At 39.2% G+C, this 26,032-nt stretch overlaps 1 long non-coding RNA gene across 3 annotated transcripts in view; it reads right to left on the reverse strand.

Annotated features, from left to right (window-relative positions):
- Positions 1 to 26,032, reverse strand: part of LOC122029468 — a 62,095-nt gene that overhangs the window by 34,918 nt on the left and 1,145 nt on the right. Inside the window, exons 3-4 of one of the 3 annotated variants that reach the window (XR_006125072.1) lie at positions 25,953 to 26,016; positions 23,198 to 23,729 (exon numbers count right to left, since the gene is read on the reverse strand). This is a non-coding gene — a long non-coding RNA (uncharacterized LOC122029468). Of the gene's footprint in view, positions 1 to 23,197; positions 23,730 to 24,228; positions 26,017 to 26,032 lie in introns of those variants that run through there. The other 2 variants (XR_006125073.1, XR_006125071.1) reach the window with 2 other exon arrangements.

Consider the following 26,032-nt stretch of genomic DNA (forward strand, 5'->3'; position numbering starts at 1 on the left):
AAAATAATTTTTATGTCTTTAAAGAGTCTCTCCCCATAAAGACATGGTGGTAACTTCTGTCATTGCACCAACAATGACTTGGAATCCCCAAAACTTTAGGAAACCCAATTTTAGAAGTTTTGAGGTTCAAATATTCAAAATTTGAAACAAACCTCAACCTAAACTTCAACTTAGCCTTCCTTAACCAATCCATCCTTGTTTTCCACACGAAAACACCCTTTTTATGTATACAAATGTATTTTCAGGGGTTTGGAATGGTTACCTAGACTAAAATAGGTTCAAAATGCTGTAAATAAGCTTTCCCAGCCAAAATCAGCATCTTCAATTGATTGGAGTTGGGTTCCAATCGATTGAACCCTGCTGAATCGATCCACTGATCGATTCAGGCTTCTTGGATCGATCGGTTGATCGATCCAGCGAGCTTCTGCTCGCGAGAAATGCCTTCTCAATCGATCGGTTGATCGATTGAGGCACTCCAATCGATCCACTGATCGATTGAAGGCCTGAAATTGCTGAAATTCAATTTCAGCCAATTTCAGAAACTCCTAGAAAATTCTACAAAATTCCAAAAATCATAAAAATTTGTGTAGACATTATTTAGGGTATAATTTATCATGGAAAAATAATTTTCTATGAAAATACATTATATTTTCAAAGATTGACACAAACTTGAGAACTTGTAAAAACTTTAGTGTTTTCTTCAAGTTTGTTTCTAATTATTCAATGGTGATTACTATCAAAAGATAGCCTTCACCAAGGTTTTCCAAAATCATTTTAAAAATATTTTCAAAACCAATATCCCACCATGTTCCTTGGACTTAATGCACATGACTTGTACATTAGCTTTCCCAATGATGGGAAAATACATAACTATGTGTTTTGATGAACCTAAAACTCAAAGAATGCACTAAATCAACATCTTGAATTTTGTTCATCTTCCTAACATCTCACTTGTATCTAATGTGCACTAAAACACATACAAGTCACCTTATAGTCCTTGTGAGATGTGAGATTTTGGTTTTGCCCTATTCTAGGGATCATGCATAACTATCTAGGCATTTTAGAGATATTAGACATCCACCTAGGATGTCACTTGTTAATAAGTGTTGTTAAATGCCATTTGTCCTTAATTACAAGGAATTTAAACATAATGCATGATTATGTTATGGCATACATCAAAAGGAAATAATTTTCAAAAGAAAATATCCTATAACTACATGATGTATGAATGTCATGACATGGTATTTTTTTTTTTAATTTTTCATAATAAAACATGAATGCAAAAATAGACATGATGTCATGGCATATGATGGGCAAATAATCATGACAAGGTTTAGCATAAATAAAACATACCTAGATTACCTATCTAAGTATCCTTAACCACTTAGCTAACTCAAAATATACAACTTGTGTTTAACTTAAAACGTTAAACCTAGATTGCCCTAAATGCTTCAAAGAAATGTCAAAGCCTAAATTGACATTTATATTTCTCTTGATTTGTTTATGCCACGTAAAAATTAAGTATATCCTCAAATGTTGGCATATTCCATTTTTCCTCAAGAATAATCACATAGATCAAGGCCCGGATTGCCTTAAATTTCTAAGAGAATACCAAAATCCCAACTTGGTATTTCTCTAGGTTTTCCCAATTTATGCCATTTTAAGATAAAATCAATTTTCCACCATTAGGCACATTTTACTCTTTCAAGGAGTAAATGATAATTCCATTTCATTTTCAAAGGTTAACAAAAACCTTGAAAATGCTCCTTGAGTGTCAATTTCCTCAAAGTTGGGTTAACTACCCTTCTAATCGGAGTTGACACTCTCTAACCCATCTATGGGGTAGAGAAGATGCTCCTAGGAACCCAACACCTATTTGTGCTCCTTTGATCCTTTAGGTACTCACTAGGGATAACTTCCCTAGATACCTTCCTAGTGACCTTGTTGGGCTTCTTAGAAGCCTTGGTCACATTTTCTAGGTCAATTCTAGGGATAGCCTCCCTTGTGACCTTGTTAGTGACTTTCTTAGACTTCTTAGAAGTCTTAGTCACTTTGGTTGCAAAGATACTTCTAGGGATATCTTCCCTTGTATCCTTGACTTGACCTCTAGACTTAGGGTTTGTTCCATAACTATATGGAACCCTATGATAACTAGGCACATCATTTTTTGCTTTGGTTTTGTATCCCAAACCTAGGTTATGCTCATTTTGCCCTAATAGGATATTTTCCAATCTTTTTAGGGTCTTTTCTAATTTATCAAGTCTTGACCTCAAGCCTTGATTTTCCCTCACTAAGTCCTTAGTATTTGATTTTTCATTTGATCCATGAGCATTTTTATTCTTGGGCTTGTATCTATTATCCTTAGTGTTCTTGCCCAAATATCTATCTACCTTCCTAACCTTAGGTTGGGTAGTCTTGGCATGTAGGGCCACATGCTTTTCCTTAATGCCCTCATGCTTTCTATTCTTATGGTAAATTACATTAAGATGATAAAAATTAGAACTATCATGCTTTTTACCATAACGTAAAGGGGTAGGCTCAATAAATGTTACCTTCTTCTTTACCTTGGAGGCTCCCCCTTGACTAGTGCCTCCTTGAGCCTTGACCATCTTCTTCCCCTTGTGGCATTGACTTCGGTAATGCCCTTTTTGTTGACACAAGAAGCACACAATGTGCTCCTTGCTCTTCTTTGTCCCGGGGGTGGTCTCCTTTGGCTTCTCCTTGCCCTTAGGTGCCACTTGGCCCTTCTTCTTGGCCAATTTAGGGCACTTGCTTTTGTAGTGCTCATGTTCCCTACATTCAAAACATATAATATGATTCTTATTATTAATTGAACTATTTATACCTTCTTGTGTAGGGGTGGCACTTGCTCCTCCATTTGATATGAATGTAGAGGCTTCCTCTTGATCCGAAATCGATTTCCCTCCAATTGATTTATCTTGACTTGTGGAGGTGGAAGCTTCTTCATCCTCTTCTTCTCTTGACCCGGATGTGGAGGATTCTCCTTCTTCTTGATCCAGTGTCACCAAGAGTTGCTCCCCCTCAATCCTAGAGGTGGAGGCTTCACCTTCTTCTTCATCCTCTTGTACATGAAACAAGGAATATGCTCCTTCCTTGCTCTTTTGATTACACTCCCTTGAGAATGAAGCTTCTTGGATTTCCTCTTCTTCGGAAGTTGAGCATCTCTCAACTTCGGAGTCCTCCTCTTGATCTTGCTCCAATGAGTCACCCTCTTTGGATTCTTCTTGGTTAGGTACAGTGGAGGAGATCTCATGAGTCTTTTCCAATTTGCTCCATAGCTCTTTGGCATCTTCAACTTCTCCAATTTCCTCCAAGATGTTGCTCGGCAATAGATTGACCAAAAGCTTGGTCACTTTGTCATTGGCCTCACATCTTTGGATTTGTTCTTGGCTCCATTTGCTCCTTTTGAGAACTTTGCCCTTTGAATTCCTTGGAGCCTTAAAACCTTCCATTAGAGCAAACCATTGCTCTATCTCCATCATTAAGAAATTTTCAATTCTTGATCTCCAAGAATCGAAGCTTGTGGATGTGTATGGTGGAGCCACCCTTGTATCAAATCCAAGTCCATCTTGGAATTGCATCTTGAAGTTGAGCTTCTTGAATTCTTTGACTTTGATGAATTTGCTCCAACTTCTTCACCCTCTAGCTTTGCTTGTTATGTTTGCCCCTTTCGGTGGTGAGTTTCTGAGGAAGATTCTGTTAGGACTGAAAAGTAGCTAGAGGGGGGATGAATAGCTTCGCGTGTGCTCGTCGAGCTTCGTTGCTTGTTTCTTCAAAGTGATGCGCAGTGGAATACAAAGAAACAAACTACAACAATGCTAACAATAGGATTTTACTTGGTATCCACCTCACAAGAGGTGACTAGTCCAAGGATCCACGCACACACACACACCTCCACTAATAAACACTCCTTTTCAGTAACTACCGAAGGCGGAGAAGCCCTACAAGACTCTCAATACAAGTAGAAGAAAGGGTAGTAAAGAATAAGCAAAAGCTTACAAGAGATGCAGTAAAAACCCTAGCTTCTTCTTCTTCTCGTTGCAACTCGCCTCTTGACTTGGATGAACCTCCAAGAACCTTCAAGAACTGGCGGTGAGGAGCTTAGAGAGTGCTGGGGAGGAGCTGTGATGAATCTGGAATGAATCGGTGAAGTAATTCCGAAGGAAATGAACGCCTGCGGCTTAAATCAACGCTAACGGTCGAATCCCGATCGATTGGAATGCTCTCAATCGATCGGGAAGGCTTTGGATCGATCCACGGATCGATCCAGAGCGCCTCTGTGCTCTGGAAACCTCCTCGATCGATCCACGGATCCACAACGTCCCAATCGATCCACTGATCGATTGGGACCTCTGGATCGATCCACCGATCGATCCAGAGGGGTTCTGTTCGCGGGGACTCACTGGATCGATCGGTGGATCGATCCACTGATCTATCCAAATCTGCTGGATCGATCCACGGATCAATCCAACCCTGCTGGATCAATCCACGGATCAATCCAAACCTGCTGGATCAATCGGCTGATCAATCCAGATCTTGGTTTTTGCCCAAAACCAAGCCCAAAACCCCCTAAACCAACATCTAGTCAACCATGACTTATTGGTACATAAGACCTAGCATCCGGTCACCCTTGACCAGTTAGGACTCTCTCACCAAGTGTCTGGTCAATCCCTTTGACCCACTTGGACTTTTCTCTTCTTGCCAAGTATCCGGTCACTCCCTAAGACCTAATTGGACTTTTCTTCCTCGTGCCAAGTATCCGGTCAATCCCTTTGACCTACTTGGACTCTCACCAGATGTCTGGTCAACCTTGACCCATCTGGATTTCTCTTGCCTGGCTTCACTCACCAGGACTTTCCTAATTGCCTAACTTCACTCACTAGGTCTTTCACCTGGCTTCACTCACCAGGATTTTTCTCCTGCCTAGCTTCACTCACTAGGACTTCCCAATTGCCTAGCTTCACTCACTAGGTCTTTCACCTGGCTTCACTCACCAGGATTTTCCTCCTGCCTAACATCCCAGTTAGGACTTCCCAGTCAAGTATCCGGTCATCCTTGACCTACTTGACTCTTCTTCAATCAACCTTGCATTGTCAAACATCGAAATCCAAACCAAGACTCAAGCTTGGTCAACCAAGTCAACCTTGACCTGAGGAATGTTGCACCAACAGTATCCCTTAGATTACATTCAACAGTACATGTAGAACCAAGAATGGTTATCAGTTAGCGACTAAAATTTAAATTAGATCAGTTTTCCGCGCAGTTAGCACAGCATAACTGTAACGATCGGCCTTCCAGCTTAGCTAGTAGAAGGCGGGTCGTTACAGTTGCTCCCACATACGATGAATTGCTTGTAGTGGAGTGTTGCTTCCACATATGATGTATTTTTGTAATGGAGCGTTGCTCTCACATTTAATGATCTATTACTGTTATATGTACTGGCACATGCTTAGGCTTTGCGGTACCTATGTTGCTTATGTTGTAGATGCATGTTGTATATATTTGAGATCTTGTCATGATTCATACATGTGCACTTATCATATATATATATATATATATATATATATATATATATATGAGCATATCTATTGTTAATCCCTAGTGATTTATTGATCGTTATACCATGTGTGTTAAACCAGTATTGGAATGTGTGTTTATCATGTCACATATGATCATATTCTTATTTCCCTACCGAGACTGTATACTTTGATCACCTTACACATTTGTCCATGCACTACCATTTGTCTATTATCCGCTGAGTTACTTTGACTCACCACCCCTTTTACTAGTTTTCTTTCGTCAGAGAGCAGATAGAGGATTTATGGAGTTGCTTAGAGGATCTTGGCTGTCAGTCTCACGTCATATCTGAGATTAGTTTTCTGTGTTATTTTACACTGTGTTATTTATACTTTGTATTCAGGCTTGGTTTTGTAATAATTTTCCTTACTCTAGGGTTTTGAGCCTTGTGGTCACTTTTTTTTATTAGTTTTAGATTTTATTATGGTATAAGTTATGCTAGCATGCAATTTGTCTTTTATCTTGCGTGATTTATATTTGTATCAGCCGTGTAGGATAAGTATTATTATTATCTTCCATTGTACTTCTATTTCAATTGTGTGGATTGTTTATATAACTGTGTGGTTGTAATTATTTTCAGTCATGTGGATTGTATATACAATTGTGTGGTTTTGATTGCTTTCCAACCGTGTGGGTTGTTGTTATCATATTTATACAGTGACATGACTATGTATCCAAGTTTCATTATTCACTATTACAAAAGGGATACTGTCCATTTACCGAATAAAGACTCCCTTGAGGTGTGACATTTAATGTGTGGGTCATCAAATTATATGGTCCACATTATATATATCATCAAAGGATCCATTACTTATATCCATCCAAGTCGAGAATTGACCAAACTCAAGTCATGCAAATTAAAGTAAACCTTGATGTTGCCTTTGCCAATAATTCAAATGAAGATTAATGTAGACGTTGAATTGTCTAAAATGCTTTCATTGTCACTCACTTGATACAATATAATTAAGGTAAACCTTGATGTTGCCTTTGCCAATAATTCAAGTGAAGATTAATGTAGACGTTGAATTGTCTAAAATGCTTTCATTGTCACTCACTTGATACAATATTGATTGAAGTTTCAAAAATTATATTTTTGTTGATATTCATTCTTTAACCTTCGGTTACATGTGTTTTTTTAAATGAATAATTGACAAATATTTTTATTAAATTTCATGATAGCAGGATTTTCATTAGTTTACAATATTGTTGGGAATAGAATCAACATTAAATATGAAAAAAATCATAAGTTTATAAAATAAACTATATTTCTATTGATATAAAACCTTTTAAATAGAGCTCAAAAATAAATCCATAAGAACTTAAGCAAAAAATAAACAATATTCTTTTGGTCCTAATAAGTGGTATCAGAACAAGATCACTCTTAACCGGACTAACCACCAAAAGAAGCATGAGTTAATGACATGGTCCAAATCGAGTCATATAAATAGAATAGTGATCTAGAACGAAGGAGGTGAGGGCTCTGAGAGGAGTGAACTCTAAGTGAAAAGTCCAAGCAGATCAAAGATGACCAAATACTTGGCAAAAATCCTATGGGAGTAAACCTTAGGTGATGAAAAGTCCAAGTAAATCAAGGGTGACCGAATGCTTGGCGAAAATCCTAGGGAAGTGGACTGTAGGTGGTGAAAAGTCTAAGTAGATCAAGGATGATCAAATGCTTGACGAAAATCTTAGAAAATGAACCCTAGGTGGTAAACAGTCCAAGGAGGTCAAAGGTGACTAGATGTTTGATGAAAATCATAGAAAGTGAACCCTAAGTGGTGAAAAAGTCTTAGAAAAGATATCCAATGTTAGGACCAAAAGGAATTCACATATCTCTACTATGGTATGATATTGTCCACTTTAAGCCTAAGCCCTTATGATTTTATTTTTGAACTCTACCTAAAAGATTTCATACCAATAGAGATATCTTTCCCTAATAAGTTCATAATCATTTCCATGTGTTTTCAATGTGGAACTTTGTTTGCAACCATTGCAACCCAATAATCCCCCTCAAACTAAAGGCCACCCCTCCAGCCAACCTGTTTGATGTCATATGATCCTTGATCCACCAGGACTTTCCTATCCTTTGGTCGAACCGACCTACTAGGACGTCCTTGCCCCTCAGTCCACCCGACCTACTAGGACTTTCTTACCCCTCAGTCCAACTAACTTACTAGGTCTTCCTTGCCTAGCCACAACTAGACTTCTCTACATGGTGTCTAGTCATCTTGATCCAGACATGGGAGTCCCCACTTCCTTCATTAGAGGTCAATATTACACCCACATGGCTAGATTGGACTATGGCTCTTATGCATAGTTGGCGGTTAGTTTTTCTAGCAATCCAGACTCTAATACCAATTGTAGGACCGAAAAGTGCAATAGAAGGGGGGTTGAATATCGCTCGTTTAAAAATCTTCTTTTATTTTGAAATGAAAAGAGACATGCGTAGCAGAAATAATAAAGTACACAGAACTCAGTTAGTTTTACTTGGTTTGTAGCCCAGCTGACTACTACTCCAAGACCCTTAATCTTTGACCGCTTCGATAAGCAATCTACTATATGATATGATGCCAGAACTGTATAATAAATGAAGATGGATAGTAACACACTACTATCACTTTCAATAAATGCAAGTAATAAAATGATTATTGATAACAACTTAATGAAATCGAGTGTAGGTTGTCGTAGAGCTTTGGTATATCAACACTTGCATAGACGGAGCAGAGCAGCAGAGAGAGATTGATTAGAATTAAGTATAGAAAATTGATTATGAAGCCTGAACCTCGGGGCACCTTTTATAACATTTTTATTTGATGAACTGGACCCTTTTTGGTTGACCGACCTTCAATTGTTTCCTATTTCTTTACAATCTGCCTAAATCGTATCTTCCACAAAATCATATTTTAGCATTCAACCGAATAATTGTTTGGTTGAATGAACCTTTAAATTTACTAAACAGTGCTCGGTCGACTATGTTGGTACAATCAACTTCCAGGGTTTTGATGTTTGACAATGTACCTAAATCTAGTTAGTTTGACCAAGGATTAATTCAAACAAGACATTATATTTGGAAGAGACTAGGAAGGAAAGTCCTAACTTAGTTAGGTAAGGGGCAATACTAGGAGGAGATAACCTTAGGTGGTGAAAGTCCTGGTGAGTAAAGCTAGGCAATGAAAATCCTAGGGGAAGGTAATCCTAGGTGGTGGAAGTCCTGGTGAGTGAAACTAGGTAATAAAAATCCTAGGGGGAGATAACCCTATGTGGTGAAAGTTTGGTGAGTGAAACTAGGTAGTGGAAATCGTAGGGAAGCTAACCCTAGGTGGTGGAAGACCTGGTAAGTGAAGCTAGGCAGTGGAAATCTTAGGGGGAGGTAACCCTAGGTGGTGAAAGTCCTGATGAGTGAAACTAGGCAGTGGAAATTCTAGGGGGAGGTAACCCTAAGTAATTTTAAAGTCTTGGATACAGTCTAATCATGAAGCCTAGTAGGTCGGGTAGACTTATAGGAGTGTGGCTTGATTCTAAGGGATTGACCCTTAGGTGATAGACTTGGAGGAGGGACCTCTAAGAAAAAGGTAAGCTTAGTAGGTCGGGTAGATTTATAAGAGCATGACTTGATCTTAAGAGATTGACCCCTTAGGTGCTAGACTTGGAGAAAGGACCTCCAAGCAAAAGGTAAGTCTAGTAGGTTAAATAGACTTACAAGATTAAAGCTAAGGTTGCTAGTTTATGTATGTTTGGTTGTTTTGTAGGAACCTGGAGCTAGAAGCAAAACAGAGAGAAGATAAACACAAATGGGTGAATTGAACTTGACTCAGGTCGAACCAGATCCAAACCAGTTCAATAGACTGAACCAGTGGTTTGGTGAACTAACTAAGCTTAGTCTAAATTGCTGAATTATGAAATATTGATATGGAAGATGATGTGGTAAAAGATCTAATTCATCTTTATGATTAGGATGAGAATAAGGATAAGTCGGATGATGTGGATAGAGATAAGGTTTGATCTAAATATTGCTTCATCCATACATGACTTTATCCAAATATACTTCATCCAGATAAGGATCTGATCCAACTCTATAAGAGAAGATGAAGGCTCTACGTTCATCATCGATTCTTCTACTACTCATACTCCATGTGCTCAAAAGGAAAGCTATGACGCGAAGCTTTGCTACCGGGGAAGCTCTAGGATGGGTGCATTGCACTCAGGACTTCCGGATCGGCTCTGCAAAGTTTTTGTTTGTATTTCTTTTACTAAAAGTTGTATTACTTTATCATTCCTTTATGCTTATACTTGATAAACTGTAAGATGAGTTTCTTCGCCTCTAGAAAGCTTCCGAAAAGGAGACCACTAGTGGACTCGAGCTTGAGTGCGTAGGTATTGGACATATTGGCCCTAGGGGAGTTGGGAACCAAGTAAATCCTATGAGTATTCTTTTTCACGTACTTTATTTTATATTCTACTGCTACTAATAACTTTGATAGAATAAACGAATTAAATCAAAAAGAAAGCGACAAGTCGAGATTCACCCCCCCCTCTCTCTCGACCTCACCGATCCTATAGACTGAACTATCTATCGGTTAATCAAACCAACATTGCCATTTTAGCTGAATTCGAATCTGATCTAATCTTATTACCAGGGATCAGTTGACTAAACCTCATGGTTGGTAGACCAAACCATTGATCAAATGAAGGTCTCTAAGTTCTGCACGCATGACCATTGACAGAGCCTGATTCAGAGTCCTGACTCAAAAGTTATGACCCTTTGAAATTTAGAGTCATAATCTTGTAAAACAAAGTTAGATAATAATATGCATGCATTAATATGATAGTTAGGACTGTCTGATTTCGACTTAGAAACTTCCATTGGTTTCTTCAGTCGGATCAACGCCTAAGGTTTTGTCCCAAAGGGGCACGGCCTCATTGTTCTCCACTCGAGGAGCTTACCTTAACTTACATGCCAAACAGCTTGTAACGCCCGAAAATTCTCAAAACTATTTTTGAAATATTCTATAATTTTTCTGGAATTATTAGATATTTTTCCGGAATTTTCCGAGTAGCGGAAGTAGCAAAAATTATTAGAAAACGAAAACGGCCTAAGCGGGAATTGAACCCGAGACCTATGGTTTACGGATAATTCTAGTAACCAGTTGAACCCAGCAGGGCCGTGCTGAAAGGAAAGGGAATCAATTATATTTATAATTGGTTTGGCCGAATTAATTATTTAGTATAAATAGGAAAACATAAGTTGGTTTGGTTTATTTTGTGTTGGTTCGGCAACTCCTCCTTCACCCTAATCTCACCGACGTCACCTCTCCCTCTCCTCCCTCTCTCGGCGCCAACACCCAAGCAACCCTAGGGTTTCATCCCTAGGGCCATAGGAGTGCCTCCCGGTGACATCTCGGACACGAGGACGCTCCCCTCCGCGAGTAGAGCACGTGGACGCGAGCGAATCGTCGAGAAGTCGTCTCCACCGGAATTTCTAGCGATTAGATTTGTAAGAAATCTAACACACAAGGTAAGAAACCCCTCACCTGCAGTATAATAGCTACCGTGTGATTTTTCTGTGCATTAGTTTAGTTATATGCGTATGTTTTTGACACATAGGGTGTATTTAACCCTCCTCACAGGTTTAGGGATTTAGTGAGTACCTTTAGATGGGCCGGACACATCTTTTCTCCTTCAGTTGGAGGTTTAGATGCTGTTGGGTGCCTAAAGGTAGTCTCCCTAATAGAGAGGGGAGTTAAAGCGCACTAGGTGTTCGATTAAATAACCAGCTTAGAAAAGAATGCAACTTAGGCATTTTTATTAGCACGGTTGAATGCATTAGAAGCATCTAAATTAGTAAATCAGTTTATTCTAGCTTATATGAGACTACGGTCCAATGGGTGGGCTCCCACAGTCGCCTCTAGGTTCAGACAACCTAGCTCTAGGTTCAGATAACCTAGAAACAACAATTTAGAACAGTTTAGCTATACTCAGTATTTTACTTTTCAGTTGGCACTGTACTGGATTAGATATCCATTGGGCTGGGCTCCCATAGTCGGTCCCTAGGTTTAGATAACCTAGTAGCTCTACTAAATTCGGGACTTGCAACCCCGGGTCTAGTTAGAGATGCGCGCATAGCACGTACAGTTGCCGGGCCCCTCAGCAGCATGTTTAGTATTTTCACTTATTATATGTATATGGTTTTCAACCTTTCACAAATTAGTTCGTGAATTCAGTACAGTTCTAGCAGTAGCTCAGTATTAGCGTAGCTCAGTTCTTAGTATCAGCTTAGTTTTTCCCTGTGAATATGCATGATGACTTTATGTTCAGCTTTAGATATGCCATGATTGTATGCTTATATGTCATGCCATGCTTAGTTTATTCAGTATATCCAGCATATGTTTTAAACAGCATGATTTAAAATCATATTTGCATCGTTGCATGTTTTTGTGAGGTAGATGGTTTCTTACTAAGCTTTTTAGCTTATAGATACTACTTTTCTTATACTGCAGATAATGGTAAAGGAAAAGTGGATCAGTAGCGGAGGCTGGAGGGCAATGCTATCAAGATGTGTGTGGGCAGGAGTTGGAATAAAGATCTTTGGGATCTAAACAGTTTTACTTCAGTATTAGCACTTTGCGTTTTAGTTTTCATTATTCAGTTTTGATTGTTAAGTGTTATGAAATAGTAAACCATGCACTATGTAGTATGCCAGGTTTAGAATGTTAATAGTTTTATATTAGTGTGATTTGCATTGGTTTAGAGTTGTTATGTGAGGTTTTGGCACGCCAAAGTGCTGAAATCAGAGTTCCCGGGCGAAATCAGAACTCTGATCGGTCTCCAGACCGATCAGGGCCTGAATAGTGCCACTGGATCGGTCAGCCGACCGATCCAGACAGATACAGTATGCTACTGTATCCTCCTGGATCGGTCGGCCGACCGACACCCGACTGATGGCGTTCGGAGAGTTTGGTGCTGGATCGGTCGGTACCGATCGGTCTGCCGACCGATCCAGCCACACCTGGATCGGTCTGCCGACCGATCCAGTTGGGAACAGAACGACCGCAGCTCCGATCGATCTATGGATCGATCGGCAGGTCTGTAGGTAGTTGGGAAGTTTAGTTTCTAGTCCCTAGCTCAGTTGGGATGTTCAGTTTCCCTCCTTAGCATGTGTACACCAGCAAAGAAGGTCTTTAGACCTTTCTTATCAATTGTATCCGTCCTTAGTAGAGTAAAATTTTAATTAGCCCAGCTTTCCGCACAGTATAGCACAGCATAACTGTGGCGATCGGCCTTACAGCCTAGTATAGTACCCAGAGGGTGGGTCGTTACAGAGTGGTATCAGAGCAGTGTTCCATACTTCCTACACACACATCATCATTGAACCTGCAGCTTCCAAGTAAGAATACCTCTACTTAATTTATGCTCCTTGTTTGGATATTACAGTTCATGTTTATATGCCTACTGCTTGTTAGTATGTGATAGTTTTTTTAGTAGTTATATAACTGTGATTACATTAGTTATGTTATGTTCTCTATGTCTTTAGAAATGGCACCAGGACGCCCAGCTAGAAGGGCACTAGCTACTGAGCCCCAGCAAGAGGCAGGCAGTTCAGTGCCTCCTCAGGAAATAGCCACCTTAAAGGCTAATCAGCAGAATACCCCCACAGTCACCCCGGAACCGAATTTGATGACTCCGGTAGTCTTAGAGGTTCCACCAGCTCAGCCTACAGCACCAGCACCAGCCCCAGCCCCAGTAGTCCGAGCAGCTGAGCCAAAAAAGGAAGCCTATCTGATCTAGTGGCAGCGAGTCAAGCAGAGAACTTCTCAGGCACTAGTGAACCATGGGATGCACAAGCCTGGTTCAAAACACTGGAGAGTACGATGGAGCTTCTGGACTGGCCAGAACATGAGAAGGTGAAGTGTGCCTCCTTCTGCCTGACAGGAGATGCACGCATGTGGTGGGAAAGAATCGAGCAGGCGCCCGGTGGAACCGGATGTCATGGGGTGACTTGAGAAGAATTCTTCAAGAGTTCTTTCACATACGGTTCAAATCGCCACTACGACGAGTTCAAGTTTCGTGGGCAACCTTTCGATTGAGGAAGCCGTGAAGAAATTCAACATATTGGCTCGTCTATGCCCAGCTAGTCAGCATAGAGAAGGAACGAATCCGGTTGATGTTCAAGATGCTGAGGCCGGTAAACGTGGCTGGTGGCATACATAGGCCACAAACCACGGAGGAGCTAGTGAGCGGTGCCTTGACCACGGAGCATTACAGCATAAAGCAGCAAAAGCAAGTCTCCTCGAGTCCAAAGGCCAAGGAAACTCTCACACTCAAAGCAGCAAGGCCACAACTCTAAGAAAAGGAACTCCAACAACAAGCGCAGATCGTGAAGTGACCTAAAAGGAGGACCATCTAGCAAGCGACCCAGCTTATCCAAAGTGTGCTACTTGTGGGAAATTCCACCAGGGGTGTCACAAGGGCACAGGAGGATGTTTTGAATGTGGACAAGAAGGGCACATGGCTAGCAGTGCTCGAACAAGACCGGTCTTCCTCGGCCACAGCAGATTCAGTATGCAGCTCAGTTATATCAGATGCAGGCCGCTCTAGAAGGTCCACTTAGCAGCCAGGCGATTAGAAGCCCCTCCGGCGAATGCGAGGATCTACTCACTCACCATAGAGGACGAGCTAATGCCTCGATTGTCACAGTCGATTAGCATTTTCAAGATAGTGCTACTGTTCTATTTGATACTGCGGCAACTCATTCATATATAGCCAGGATGTTCTCCGAAAAGTTAGAAATACCCTCAGAAGTACTCAGTGGTCAGTTTTTGACGGCACTACTTTCAGGAGAGATCATGGCATCCACGCACTGGCTCAGAGCAGTGCCGGTCATTAAAGCAGACAGAGAGCTCTTTTGTGATCTGATAGTGCTAGAGATGACCGACTATGACGTTATCTTTGGAATGGACTTTCTGATCAAGTACGGTGCTACCATAGAGTGCCGTAAACAGAAAGTCATCTTCCAACCTGAAGCGGTAGTGCAATTTGAATACAGCGGGGAACCAAAGAGAAAGACCAAGAAGTTTCTCTCAGCTATGAAAGCACAGAAGCTACTGGATTCAGGATGTACAGGATTCCTAGCACATGTAGTCAACGCCAGCCAGGACAAGAACCAACAGCTAGCAGAGGTTCGAGTCGTATGTGACTACCCAGCAGTCTTCCCTGCTTAGCACCAGACAGGGAGATTGACTTTGAGATAGAGCTCATTCCCGGTATAAATCCTATCTCCAAAGCGCCTTATCGCATGGCTCCAGCAGAACTGAAGGAACTTCAGGAGCAACTACAGGAGCTGCTTGACAAGGGTTTCATACGCCCGAGTCACTCACCATGGGGAGCGCCTGTATTGTTCGTGAAGAAGAAGGATGGAAGCATGCGACAGTGCATAGACTACAGATCACTAAACCAAGTCACGATCAAGAACAGGTATCCCCTCCCAGAACCGATGACCTATTCGACCACCAAGGAGCAGAAGGTTCTCTAAGATAGATCTCGGATCGAGTTATCATCGGTGAAGGTTAAAGAAGGGATATACCCAAGACAGCATTCAGAACCAGATATGGACACTACGAGTTCGTAGTCATGCCTTTCGGCTCCAGCTACATTCATGGATCTCATGAGCAGAGTTCAGGGAGTATTTAGATAAGTTTGTTATTGTGTTTATCGATGACATTCTTATCTACTCGGGAACTCGGGAAGAACACTCGAGCACTTGAAACTAGTATTACGGACCCTTCAAGAACCATCTATACGCCAAGTTCACGAAATGTGAATTTTGGCTAGATCAGTGTCCTTCCTGGGTCACATCATCTCAAAGGATGGTATTATGGTAGATCCCAACAAGATAGAAGCGTAAGTAACTGGAAGAGACCTAAGAACGCCAATGAGATCAGGAGCTTTCGGGATTAGCAGGTTATTACAGAAAATTTGTAGAGGACTTCTCCAGATAACCTCCCCACCGACTCTCACCGTAAAGAATGAAAATTTCAGTGGATGAGGATGTGAGAACAATGAGCTCAAAGGAGATTGACCAGTGCTCCTATTTTGGCTCTACCAGACAACACCAGCAGCTTTGACATCTATAGTGATGCCTCTAAGTTGGGATTAGGAGCGGTACTGATGCAAAACGGCAAGGTGATCGCCTATGCCTCCAGACAACTCAAGGATTATGAGAAGAATTACCCTACTCATGACCTCGAGCTTGCAGCAGTAGTGTTCGCTCTCAAAATTTGGAGACATTACTTATATGGAGCTCAGTGCAGGGTGTATACAGATCATCAGAGTCTGAAGTACTTCTTCACTCAGAAGGATCTGAATATGCGACAGCGCAGATGGCTTGAGCTGGTCAAAGACTACGATATAGACATCCTCTACCATCCAGGGAAAGCCAATAAGGTAGCCGACGCACTTAGCAGAAAATCCAGTGCTACCTTATTATCTCTTACAGCCATGTCACCGCCCCTACAGAAGGAGATCGTAGATTTCGGTCTCAAACTCATCGTTGGACAGCTCTCTACTATAACCTTAGAGTCTACCTTGCTTGGTGATATTCAGTCAGCTCAGGAGCGGGACCCTGAAATTCAGAAAATCAAGCAAGGGCTAGCAGAATCAGAAAGTAGAGAATTCAGAGTGTCCGATAGCGGGGTGTTGTATTTTGGTGACAGACTCTGCGTTCCAGATCAGGAGGAGCTACGGAGACAGATTTTAGATGAGGCTCACAAGACTCCCTACGCGATGCATCCGGGTTCCACCAAAATGTATCAAGACCTGAAGAACCGTTTTTGGTGGCCCGGGATGAAGCGAGACATCGCCAGATATGTCAGCATCTGCCTCACCTGTCAGAGGGTTAAGGCAGAACATCAGCGACCAGGAGGAGTTCTGCAGCCTATACAGATTCCAGAATGGAAGTGGGAGGATATCTCTATGGATTTCATAGTGGGACTACCCAAAACCACGAATGGTTTTGATGCCATCTGGGTAATAGTCGACAGGTTGACTAAATCAGCCCACTTCTTAGCTATCAAGATATCCTACTCCATGGAGAAGCTAGCTCAGTTGTATCTCCAGGAGATTGTCAGACTACATGGAGTTCCACTGACCATCATTTCGCATGAGAGGCAGGTTTACATCACACTCGGGAGTGTACAACAAGATTGGGCACGGTTAAAGTTCAGACAAGATTCCATCCGCAGATGATGGTCGAGCAGGCGAGTAAATCGGTACTCAAGATATGCTCGAGCGTGCCCTAGACTTCAGGAAGTTGGTGCAAATATCTCAGCTAGCCGAATTTGCATACAACAACATATCGAGCCACTATCGGCATGGCACCTTACGAGGCTCTCTGGGCGAGGTGTAGATCTCAATCTGGTACGAGAGTGGTGAGCAGAAAGAACTAGAGCTTGAGACGATCTAGTAGCGAGATACCACAACTATACAGATCCGCCAGAGGATGAGATGGAGCCGCCGTAAGAGCTATGTCGATACACCGCAGACCCTTAGAGTTTTCAGTTGGGGATTCGGTGTTCCTCGAGTAGCTCCCATGAAGGAGTAATGCGTTTTGGGAAGAAGGGCAAGCTAAGTCCCAGATATGTGGGACCATACCTTATCAGCAGAAGAGTGGGCAAGGTAGCATATGAGCTAGAGCTACCCCAGGAAATGTCAGTTGTCCACAACGTATTTCATGTTTCTATGCTGAAGAAGCATACCCCAGATGCCACCCAGGTGATTGAGCCCCAGTCGGTACAGATCCGCGAAGACCTCAGCTATGATAGTCGGCCTATTCAGATAATAGACCGAGCAGTTAAGAAATTGCGGAACAAGGAAGTAACATTAGTCAAAGTCATTTGGCACAGTCACACAGCAGAAGAGGCAACTTGGGAGACAGAAGCCAGCATGAGACAGAAGTACCCAGAATTATTCTAAGTTTGAGGACGAACTTTTTATAAGGTATGGGGGATTGTAACGCCCGAAAATTCTCAAAACTATTTTTGAAATATTCTATGATTTTTCTGGAATTATTAGATATTTTTCTGAAATTTTCCGAGTAGCGGAAGTAGCAAAAATTATTAGAAAACGAAAACGGCCTAAGCGGGAATTAAACCCGAGACCTATGATTTACGGATAATTCTAGTAACCAGTTGAACCCAGCAGGGCCGTGCTGAAAGGAAAGGGAATCAATTATATTTATAATTGGTTTGGCCGAATTAATTATTTAGTATAAATAGGAAAACATAAGTTGGTTTGGTTTATTTTGTGTTGGTTCGGCAACTCCTTCTTCACCCTAATCTCACCGACGCCACCTCTCTCTCTCCTCCCTCTCTCGGCGCCAACACCCAAGCAACCCTAGGGTTTCATCCCTAGGGCCATAGGAGTGCCTCCCGGTAACATCTCGGACACGAGGACGCTCCCCTCCGCGAGTAGAGCACGTGGACGCGAGCGAATCGTCGAGAAGTCGTCTCCACCGGAATTTCTAGCGATTAGATTTGTAAGAAATCTAACACACAAGGTAAGAAACCCCTCACCTACAATATAATAGCTACCGTATGATTTTTCTGTGCATTAGTTTAGTTATATGCGTATGTTTTCGACACATAGGGTGTATTTAACCCTCCTCGCAGGTTTAGGGATTTAGTGAGTACCTTTAGATGGGCCGGACACATCTTTTCTCCTTCAGTTGGAGGTTTAGATGTTGTTGGGTGCCTAAAGGTAGTCTCCCTAATAGAGAGGGGAGTTAAAGCGCACTAGGTGTTCGATTAAATAACCAGCTTAGAAAAGAATGCAACTTAGGCATTTTTATTAGCACGGTTGAATGCATTAGAAGCATCTAAATTAGTAAATAAGTTTATTCTAGCTTATATGGGACTACGGTCCAATGGGTGGGCTCCCACAGTCGCCTCTAGGTTCAGACAACCTAGCTCTAGGTTCAGATAACCTAGAAACAGCAATTTAGAACAGTTTAGCTATACTCAGTATTTTACTTTTCAGTGGCATTGTACTGGATTGGACTCCCATAGTCGGTCCCTAAGTTTAGATAACCTAGTAGCTCTACTAAATTGGGACTTGCAACCTGGTCTAGTTAGAGATCTTGCGCACGTGATTCTGGCCCCTCAGAAGATGTTTAGTATTTTCACTTATTATATGTATATGGTTTTCAACCTTTCACAAATTAGTTCGTGAATTCGATACAGTTCTAGCAATAGCTCAGTTCTTAGTATCAGCTTAGTTTTTCCCTGTGAATATGCATGATGACTTTATGTTCAGCTTTAGATATGTCATGATTGTATGCTTATATGCCATGTCATGCTTAGTTTATTCAGTATATCCAGCATATGTTTTAAACAGCATGATTTAAAATCATATTTGCATCGTTGCATGTTTTTGTGAGGTAGATGGTTTCTTACTAAGCTTTTTAGCTTATAGATACTACTTTTCTTATACTGCAGATAAAGGTAAAGGAAAAGTGGATCAGTAGCGGAGGCTGGAGGGCAATGCTATCAAGATATGTGTGGGCAGGAGTTGGAATAAAGATCTTTGGGATCTAAACAGTTTTACTTCAGTATTAGCACTTTGCGTTTTTAGTTTTCATTATTCAGTTTTGATTGTTAAGTGTTATGAAATAGTAAACCATGCACTATGTAGTATGCCAGGTTTAGAATGTTAGTAGTGTTATATTAGTGTGATTTGCATTGGTTTAGAGTTGTTGTGTGAGGTTTTCGCCGCCAGTGTCAAATCGATTCCCTGCGAATCAACTCGATCGGTCTCCGGACCGATCGTGGCCCGAGAATGCCATTGGATCGATCACCGACCGATCCGCATGACATAGATGTTATCAGATCCTCCGGATCGGTCACCGACCACCCAAGACGATACGCGCTTCGAGAGAGTTTGTGCTCGGATCGGTCCACCGACCGATCCAGACATACTGGATCGGTCCGCCGATCCGATCCACACTGGATCGGTCCGACCGATCCAGCTGGGAATGAATCGACAGCCTCCGATCGATCTGTGGATCGATCGGCAGGTCTGTAGGTAGTTGGGAAGTTTAGTTTCTAGTCCCTAGCTCAGTTGGGATGTTCAGTTTCCCTCCTTAGCATGTGTACACCAGCAAAGAAGGTCTTTAGACCTTTCTTATCAGTTGTATCCGTCCTTAGTAGAGTAAAATTTTAATTAGCCCAGCTTTCCGCACAGTATAGCACAGCATAACTGTGGCGATCGGCCTTACAGCCTAGTATAGTACCCAGAGGGTGGGTCGTTACACAGCTGGTCCTTCAAACCTATTTGGACTTTCTCTATCCCTACTTAGTGTATAATCAACTTGATTGACTAAGACTTTCCTACAATACTGAATTAGCACAATAGATATAAAATAGTAAAGTAAAGCAGTGTTAGCAGCATTCAATATTCGCTGGTCCGGTTGATCTCACACGGTCGATCGGAAACCTTTCGATCATAAGTGCTTGGAGTTCATTCCTCCAAGACTTTTCATCTGCCTAAACTTCAGTTAAGACTAGTCATTTGGTAGACTTCTCACTACTGCCTAACCTCCAATTAGGACTAGTCACTCAGTAGACTTCTCACCACTACCTAATATCTAGTTAGAATTTTCCCTTGCCTAACCTCTATTTAGGATTAGTCACTCAGTAGTCTTCTCACCACTACCTAACCTCTGGTTAGAACTTTCACTTGCCTAACCTCCAATTAAAACTAGTCACTCAGTAAACTTCTCACTACTGCCAAGCCTCTAGTCACCTTGACCACTTGGACTTTTCCCTTTACTAGTCAGCTGGTCAACTTCAACATGATTATACTCTATTAAACATATTATCAAACAAATATCAAAATCCTAGAGGTCGATTACACCAACAATCTTTGTCTTTTTTAATGTTTGACAATATGTTTAAGTTAGGGTAATTACCTAACCCAACTTTTCAAGTCTTGAAAGAATTAGGATTTCTAACTTAAACCCTACTTTCCCCCCCCCCCCCCTTTAGCATACATCAAAAAGAATTCTAACAACTTTTCAACTCCTTAAATTCTAAGAACTTGTTTAGTGTTGCACCAACAATGATAAAGTTTTCCTTAGTAAAAATATCTCTTTTACTCTACTTGAGAGACCACATATTTGAAAGCATTTTCAAAAGATTAAATAATTCATATACATTTTGAGAAACCTCTTTTCAAAATTATTTTCAAGGAACTTTCACAATTTTGCAAAATTACTTTCAAATATATTTTCAAAAGTAATTTTTAAAAATTTTTCCAAGGATTAAAAATATTTTGCAAGACTAAGATATTTTAAAACGGATGCTTCTAAATAATTTTTATGAATATTTGAAAAAGTATTTTCAAATATTTTCAAGATATTTTTCAAAGTCTTTCTTCAAAATGCTTTTGAAACATATTTTCAAAAGAAATATTTTAGAAGGTATTTTCAAAAATATTTTAAAAAGAATTTTTACCAATATTTTCAAAACATTATCAACACTATTTGAAAAATTATTTTTCAAATGATTTGCAAAGTGATTTTTAAAGAACAATTTAAAACAATAATTTTTTAAAATATTTTTCAAAGGATTTTGAATAACTATCTAGATATTTTTCAAAAAAAATTCTTTCTTGAAAACGTGTAAAAATATTTCCTAAAGCATGATTTTGAATACTATTTTCAAAAGAATTTTAAGAAGAAAAGAAGTTATATTGAAACTATGTTTTTAAAAGAGAATATTTGAAGATAAAAAATTTTAAACTCTTTTTGATGATATATTTTTAAAAATATTTTATTTTGAATTTCTTTTCAAAATGTGTCTTTCAATAAAATCTCTCTTAACCTGACATTTCTTAGGACATCCTTGTTAGTCAAAAGGAAGACATATATATGTTTCTAAGGGTTTAAAAATTCAGGTTGGCATAACGATATAAAAGCTTAAGTGTTGGTCAACAATCATGTATAAATTTTAAAAGACATCAAAACTAATTTTACTTTAGTTTCCTAGCATCTCAACCATTCTAGATTTTTAATATGGTAATCCTATAGTTATGTGAGATGATTCATATAATTGAAAATTTTAAATTATTTTTCAATCAATTAAGTAAAATTTAATTAAGTTAAATCTTATTAATTAATTATGGATTAAGTTGAATTAATTTAAGTTAAACTTAATTAATTAGGTTAAGATAAAATTAAATTTAATTTTGGATTAATTAAGTTAAAGGTAATTTTGGATTAAATGCATTAATTGAGTTTAAATTAATTTTAGATTAAATTAGATTAGTTGATAAAATTATTAGATTCATTTAAACTTGGATAGAGTTAACTTTAATTAATTAATTTCGTATTAAATAAAATCATTTCTGAATTAATTAAGTTGATTAAATTGAGAATTAAATTTGGATTAATTTGAATCTCAGGTTAATTAGATTTGAAAATTTAAATTGATTAAATTAAGTTAATATCGATAATTATTTTTGAATTAAATAAGAATTAATAGTTTAATTATTGTTCGAATATTTAAAATAGGTTTAAGATTAAAATTGTTTATTGATCTATTTAGTTTCTGATTTATTTTGAATTAAGTTAATTTAAGTTTATTTTAAGATTAATTAAGTTAGAATTATTAAAGTTAATTGTTAAAGTTAATTAAGTTGATTTTTTATGTTAATTATTTAAATCAATTTAATTAGGTTGGGTTAAATTAAACTTAATAATTAATTAATTTCTAATTAATTTAGTATTAATAAGAATAATTGATTAATTGATTTCGAACTAACAATTGATTAACTTATTAATTTTGAATTAATTATTATTCTCTAATTAATTTATTAATTTAGAATTAAACTGATTAATTTTTTAAAATATTTTTTAATTAATTATCATTCATATTTGGACTTTAGATTAATTAATTATTTAGTTAAACTTATTAGATTAATTAAGTTTACATTATATTCAAATTTAATTAATATAATTGTTAGATTATTTATTACTTATTTCAATTAAAATTGATTATCATTTTAAGTATTGATTAAAACTATTAATTATTGATTATTAATTAATTATTTCTTCAATTAAAATTAATTAATTAAATTTGTTTGAATTATTAAGAATTTTGAAAAAGGTTGTTCGCCCATTTTAGATTCAAATTCAACTCTAGATTTATCAAGGAGTTTATATGGTAAATTTTCAAACTATGGTGAGTCACAATGGACATCATTAAAATAACCATGTGCCTAGACAAAACTTCCCAAAAACAATCAACCCAAATAACTTAATATTATATTTTGGTCTAACTAGCTCATATTTGACTGGGATAGCTTCAACTAGATCCACTAAGTCTAGTGCACCAGATACGACACATATGATTTAGCCTAGATATATATTCGACAGAGTTTCTATAGCTTAATATTATCTCAATTCATTTTGATGATATGTTGTGAAGGTTGGTTAAACTTTTTTCATAACTAACCATTCTAAATGAAGCCATTAACACAAGGATAAAATGTCTGATATATCATATAACACTTAATTTAAAGTATACAAGCTTATAACAAATTGAGCACATAGTCAATCATGTCAATCAATTCATATTATTATTATTATTATTGACACGCCCCGAGGGTAAGATTATCCGATGAAAATCGAATAGCACCTCCTCTCTAGCAGTGACAAATGGATCATGAATACAAAACCACAAGGTCACACAAGAGATAATCAACAGCCCACACGACTAGAACATACACAACCAAACAGTTATATACTCAGCTCACACTGCTGAAACAACAAGAACATAACCATGCAGTTATAAAGTAAACAACTCACACGACTGGAAACAAACACAAACCACACAAAATAGATATATTGACTGCATGACGACATGACTTACACAAACATAGCACAACTAAAATAAGGTAGCTACAAGACTAAAATCCAAAAGCAAGTTGAATCACTACACACCAAGTCCGAAAAATAAAGTAAAAATAGCACAGTGTGAAATAACCGAAACACGAAGCTCGGATGTGACGTGGGACTGGCAACCAAGATCCTCCAAGCAACTTCTCCAACATCTACCTAATACTTGGCGAAAGAAAAAACACTACAAGGGATGGTGAGTGCAGATCACTCAGCGGGTAATAAGAATATGATAGTGCATAGATAAAAGTGTAAGCCGATCAAAGATATACAGTCTCAGTAGGGAAATAAGAGCATGATTATATATGACATGATAAACATACATATCTATAACGGTCTAACACATATGGTATAACGATTAGTAAATCACTAGGGCCAGCAATAGACCTGTTCATAACACTTGATAATATATATGATAGTAAAACCATGTATAATAAACAATAATAGATCATCAAATGTAAGAGCATCGTTCCATCACAAGAATACATCATATGTGGGAGCAATGCTCCACCACATGCAATCAATCATATGTGGGAGCAACGTTCCACCGCCAACAATCTACAATATGTGGGAGCAACGTTCCACCATAAATATTCCGCAATATGTGGGAGTAACGCTCCACCACAAATAATCCACAATATGTGGGAGCAACGCTCTACCACAAATAATCTGACATATGTGAGAGCAACGCTCCACCACAAAGAATCCGCAATATGTGGGAACAATGCTCCACCACAAATAATCTGCCAATGACCAAGACATCTAGCTATCTAGCTAGGAACTGCTCGAGATCACTCTACCATAGATCAATGTGAGCAGTCCAAAATGTCAAGGTGTCTATCTACGGGAGATCACTCTACCACAGATCACTGTGGGCAGACAGGAAATAGCTATCTAGCTACGGGTTGCCGAGATCACTCTACCACAGATCAATGTGGGCAACCTAGGGTATAATAATCCAAGGATAAAACCACAGGCAAACCATCATACGTGAGATCTACGCTCCACCACAAGAAATATAAGTGACTAAGACATCTAGCTATCTAGCTAGGGACTGCGTGAGATCACTCTACCATAGATCATTGTGGACAATCTGAAATTCCAGGGTCCCTGTCTACTCGAGATCACTCTACCATAGATCACTATGGGCAGACAGGTAGCATGTATCTAGCTACGAGCTGCGCGAGATCACTCTACTATAGATCACTATGGGTAGCTCAAAATATAACACTCACCGTTGACTAGCTCTGACCTCATCCTACAACGGGAGGGAGCCCTAGTCGATAGGAGACATGCAAATCTAGAGGTATAACAATCACTGTCATTAGCCCAGACTGCAAGGGAGCAATGGTCACCAAATTAGCTCGTACCACATGGGAGCAATGGTCATCAAACTAGCTCATACCACATGCGAGCAATGGTCGTCAAACTAGCTCCTACCGAAAGGGAACAATGGTCATCAAACTAGCTCATACTGCAAGGGAGCAATGGTCGTCAAACTAGCTCATACCACATGGGAGCAATGGTCATCAAGCTAGCTCATACCGAAAAGGAGCAAGGGTTGTCAAACTAGCTCATACCGCAAGGGAGCAATGGTCGTCAAACTAGCTCATACCACTAAGGAGCAATGGTCATCAGCATGCATATAATGCAATGATGAACATGATGTAAATAACCATGATACCGATACAATGATCATCAATGCAACAACTCCCTCAACATAGGTACAATATAATTAACTTGATCTTGCAATAATACACACCAGGCACGTGTGCACACACCACACAGGTATAATCAACATGATACCTCTAATAATACACACTTGACATGTGTGGGCACTCAACGTAGGTATAATCAACTAGATATTTCTAATATTACACATACCACAATACCACTCACCAGCCACCTGTACACACGACAAACATGTACACTCACAACATAGGTATAATCATCAAGATACTTCCAACTGAACTTGCAGACACATGTACACATAACAACAAAGGTATAATCAACAAGATACCTCCAATAATACTCACTTGACATGTATGCACACACAACACACTATAGATCCAGAATCATGATCCATCAATCACATACACCTATATATATGAAAAGATCTAGCATGCGTCTACTAACAACATCTATAATACGTAGTAATACCTATACACGTGTGCACACTAATAATGCATAATTAGCATGATAACTCCTACAGTACACACCATACCCATGTGTACACTATAGAGTAAGAATAATCAAAGATGAGACTGTATAGATAATAAACAAATCAAGCAAAAAAGTATCAAACGGAGATAAAATATGAGTGGAGTCAAGATAAAGCAACTTAATCAATAAGATAATCTATGCACTAAGTTCAAAGAACTATAGAAGCCAAGAAAGAAGTACCCACCTCAAATGTAAGTCACGCTGAATATCTTCAAGTCCAAAAGCCTGTTTCAAATCGAATCAAAGCTCTGCAATATAGAATAC

Source organism: Zingiber officinale, chromosome 1A (genome assembly GCF_018446385.1).
Source record: "Zingiber officinale cultivar Zhangliang chromosome 1A, Zo_v1.1, whole genome shotgun sequence".
NCBI lineage: Eukaryota > Viridiplantae > Streptophyta > Magnoliopsida > Zingiberales > Zingiberaceae > Zingiber > Zingiber officinale.